The sequence below is a fragment of the Myotis davidii genome, unplaced genomic scaffold (genome assembly GCF_000327345.1).
Source record: "Myotis davidii unplaced genomic scaffold, ASM32734v1 scaffold524, whole genome shotgun sequence".
In the NCBI taxonomy this organism is placed as follows: Eukaryota; Metazoa; Chordata; class Mammalia; order Chiroptera; family Vespertilionidae; genus Myotis; species Myotis davidii.
In genome coordinates, this window is record NW_006299263.1 from 3,227,202 (window position 1) to 3,232,241 (window position 5,040).

Below are 5,040 nucleotides of genomic sequence, written 5' to 3' on the forward strand. Positions count from 1 at the left end.
CGCGCCCCCCACCCAGGCCTGATGCCTCTGGCCAAGGCATTAGGCCTGGTCAGGGGACTCCCAGCTCCCCGCGATCTCCCGCTCTGCCCCTGCCCAGGCCTATCGCCTCTGGCCGAGGCATCTGGCCCGGGCAGTGGGGTCCCACAGCTGCAGCAGCCCCGTGATTGTGGGCTCTGCTTTAGGCCCAGGCAAGGGACCCCTAGCTCCCAGGACTGCCAGCTTCGACCGTGCCCAGCTCCCATCGCTGGCTCCACCCCTACTTCCTGCTATCACTGGCCAGGGCAGCAAAGGCGCCTGATTCTCTGATCATGGCTGGGAGGCATTGTCAGTGGCAGGGGGGTTTTTCCTGCTTTCCCTTTTGCCTCCCTGCATTGTGCCTACATATGCAAATTAACTGCCATTTTTGTTGGCAGTTAACTGCCATCTTAGTTGGCAGTCAATTTGCATATAGCCCTGATTAGCCAATGAAAAGGGTAGCGTCGTACACCAATTACCATTTTTCTCTTTTATTAGTGTAGATAGTCTACATATTGAAATCCAGGAGTCACTGGCAGTAAACAGTGTTTGGTGAATGATTAGCAAATGATTACACTATATTACATGAGGTACTTGGTTCTATTGGCATGTGGCTGACTTTCTGCACGAGTTTTAATGCATGCCAGCTGATGTTCCAACATGCACTAAGCCATACCCCAGTTGTGTGCATTTGTTAACTCATGGTGACTGATGAATGCATGCATTTATTAGACCTATTCAGTATAAATTTACAATTAAAATAATGCATAAAGAAAACTTTTCTGTGAAATTAAACTTTTCATACATACTTAATTTTAATTACACAAATGTGTCTATATAAGCAGAAAGAAGTAAATTAATAAAATTGTCAAATTTTTTACATACACATTTAGAATATTAACTTTGTTAGGTAGTGGAATTTTGGCCTTAGCAGACACCCCCTCAACCAAATTAGTAGTTACATATGTTTTACTGTGTATTAGTTATTATCACTGCTTTATTTATTATCACTGCTTTTGCCTACTACTGTCTATGTCCATACCACAAATTGTTTCTGATCCTATTTTAACAGTCTGGTAGTCTGGGCCATGGGTTGAGGCAGGCAGGGTCACAGTAGTGGTTCATGTGTCCAGAAGTAACTGGTTGCACCAAGTCCAGCTGTGTGTCTGATCTTATGAAACCAGGTTAGGTGGATCAAGTTGTTGTGGCAGGTCCAGTTACTCTGGGTCAGGAATAGTGTGTCATAGTGACAGGTCCATGTGTTTGGTGGCTTTGGGTCATGGTGGTAAGTTCAGGAACAACACTTCAAGGAGGTGGGCCAGTTGTTTGGAGGCACCGGGTTGGGTGAATTGAATTAGGGCAGCAGGTCCCTGGGTTTTGGCAAATTACATGTTAAGGTGATGGAGTGGGCCTGGTGCTCCGCTTGTGTAGGGAGTGTGGTGGGCTAGGAACTGCTGCGAAGGTATTTTATTTTATCTTCAGTGCACTCCCATCTCCAATTGCTGCCCTTCTAGTTTGATTTTGTTACATTTTACATCGTGCTAAAAATGTTGTTCTTAAGAATATAATCTATACTAATAAAAGGGTAATGTGCTAATTAGACTGAATGTCTTCCAGATGACTTTCTGGATGTCCTTCTTGACAAATTTGTGCCTGGGTGAAGCTGACCCGGGTCTCAGGTACCTGAGGCCAGCCAGAAGGAGGGACGCCTGGATCCCGGGTGTGGGGCCGAGGCAGAGGCTGTTAGGCGCAATCAGGCCAACAGGGGTACAGTTAGGGGTGATAAGGCTGGCAGGGGAGCAGTTAGGGCCAAATAGGCCAGCAGGGGATCATTTAGGGGCCATTAGGCAGGCAGGTAGAGGTGGTTAGGGGTGATTAGGCAGGCAGGGAACAGTAAGGGATGATCAGTAAGACAGGCAGAGGTGAGTAGGGTGACCAGGCAGGCAGAGGTGATTGGGGACAATCAGGCAGGCAGGCAGGCAGGCAGAGGGGTTAGAGGTGATCAGGCAGGCAGGCAGGTGAGCGGTTAGGGGTCAGTGGTCCTGGATTGGGAGAGGGATGTTTGATTGCCAGTTTAAGCCTGATTCTGCAAGGATCAGGTCTAAACTGGCAATCAGACATCCCCCCGGGGATCCTGGATTGGAGAGGGTGCAGCAAGGGCTGAGCGACAACCCCTCCCCCATGCATGAATTTCATGCACTGGGCCTCTAGTAAGATATAAACACATATAAGTAATATCCATATAACCTATGCTACCATTCAAGTACCAACATTGCCTATTGTTGACTGGACATTATGGTACATAATACAATATGAAAAAGACATTGAAAAATTCTTTTTTATATCCTCACAGTTTTGTCAAATTGACCAATCTCTGTACCTTAATTAACACCTCCCTTCTCACTCTTATTGATAGCTTAACACACTGCAGGCAGATCACAAGCATTCTCATCTTTTCATATTACAGTGTTTTACCTAAATGTTAAAGACATGCCTTAAAATTAAATATCCATTGCATTTTGAAGTTATTGATTACATGTTCTTACAAGCTAATATCTTTTTAAAGTATGATACTTTGTAAACATTTTCTGTATTTGTTCAATAGAAACGTATGTGGCCACTGGGTAAAGCTAGCAATAAATACTGGTGCACAATGTGTTAAGTCACAGTTTTAGAAAATATGAGTAACTCTCAATTAAAGCACCATTTTGTACCTTTCAACCAAGTAAAAGGTACTGGAATAAGAAATCATAAGTGTCATAGAAACCCCTAAAGAGGTGAATACTTGGTAAAGATTCTTGTGTGTGTGTGTGTGTGTGTGTGTGTGTGTGTGTGTGTATGCATACACAAATCTAACTGCTTCTTTCCTTTATATGAAATTCTTGAGTTACTTACCAGCTGACAATTTAATGGTTCCAGGGTACTTTCTAGCTATAGCCAAACCCATTGATAGTTTGTATTTTCATTTGAGATCACCCCCTTTTTGTCTCTGGATTGATATATTCTGGATGTAGTTACCTAGCAGCAAGACTTTCCCAGTTCTACTGACCATGGCAACTGCTTAAAGTTCCTCCTCATTGTGACTCCACCATCTCCATTAAACTTTCATTTTAACTACTTTTCAATAGGAATAAATGTGACTTGTCTCCATTCCCTTTGCTTCCTACAGCATAAACATTTTAGCTTCAATAATGTTGATTACACTGTTGCCTTTGTCTCATATCATTTCCTCAGCAATGAACTATACTGTTGTTCAAGTATATCAAGTTCCCGAGAAAGGTTTAACCCAATTTTGAATATTTTACAAGGATTCCAGACATCATTAATCATCATTAACTTTCTCTATAATGTCAATGAATTAACAGAGACATTTCATATCTGCACATAAATATGTCTCATTTGTGAAGAAAACCACTGTCAGTAGGAAAAACATATTTAGGAGAGAGGTGAGTAAAAAGTAGAGTGGGAATACATTTAATAGGTAAATTGACTAGCTGGCAGTTTAAAATCGCCAACATGGGCAGACCCATATTCAGTATCCTACCTCTGGGACAGGGTGGTTGGTAATGTTTGCCTGCTGGATACCTGTCAGTGTCTTTCTATTTTCCCTCCAGTTTAGTAAATCCATTACAAATTTTCATTTATTCCGCCATGGAATTTTTCACTTTTTCTCTGGCTTTAATCACAACTAGTTTCTAAAGAATCTACTGAAAACTGCGACTGTGTTAAATTCTCTCTTGTGTTTTCCTAGGGCTTCCCAACCATTCAATGAAGAAATAACATCTATCCTTCTCAAACTATTCCAAATAATTCAAGAGGAAGGAACACTTCCAAGCTCTTTCTATGAGGCTAGCATTACCCTAATTCCAAAAACAGATTAAGACACTCCAAAGAAATAGAATTACAGGCCAACATCCTGATGAACATAGATGCTAAAATTTTTAACAAAATGTTAGCAAATCAGATCCAGCAATACATTAAAAAGACCATACATCATGACCTAGTGAAGCGGTTCTCAACCTGTGGGTCCTGACCCCATTGGGGGTCGAACGACCCTTTCACAGGGGTTACCTAAGACCACTGGAAAACACATATATAATTACATATTATTTTTGTGATTAATCACCATGCTTTAATTTTGTTCAATTTTTAACAATGAAATTGGGGGTCACCCCAACATGAGGAACTGTATTAAAGGGTCACGGCATTAGGAAGGTTAAGAACCACTGACCTTGTGGGATGTATTCTGAGAATGTAAGGCTGGCACAATACTTGCAAATCAATAATTGTGATACAACACATAAAATGATTGCAAGACAAAAATTAAATGATCATATCAGTGGATCCAGAAATAGCATTCAACAAAACCTTGAACATTCCATTTAGGCTCATGCCCAGAGTGGCCTTTGACCATTCTGGTGTATTGATAACACGGCCTCTGTGCTCCCACCGGCCTTGACCATCCGGGGAAACAACATTTCTCTGGGAGGTGGCCCTGGCTAGAACACATAGCACTAAGAAGGGGAGCAAAACATATTAAGAACAGTATGCCAGGTCCCTTAAAATATATGCTGTGCAGATGTTTCTTCCCTGCAGCGACTGTGTCAAGCAACAAGGAGGGAACGGCCTCCAGCAGTCTTTAGGGATTTCTATGTAAAATATCATGTCATTTGTGAAAAATGACAGTTTTACTTCCTCCTTTCCAATTTGGATACCTTTTATTTCTTCTTCTTGTCTGATCACTATAGCTAAGTCATCCAGTACTATGTGGAACAAGAGTGGTGAAAGTGGACATCTCTGTCGGGGCTCGTGCAGGAGGCAATCAATCAATGTATTTCTCTCACATCGATGTTTCTCTCTGTTTTTCCCTCTCTCTCATGTATTCTCCCTAAAAATATCAGCAGATAAGGATAAAAAATAAAAAAGGGACAAAGATGAATAGTACTCTATATTATATGTAACTATGACAGTGAATGAATATATTGAAGGAGGCTCTGAGCCTGGGAATCCTAATCAGGCCACGAT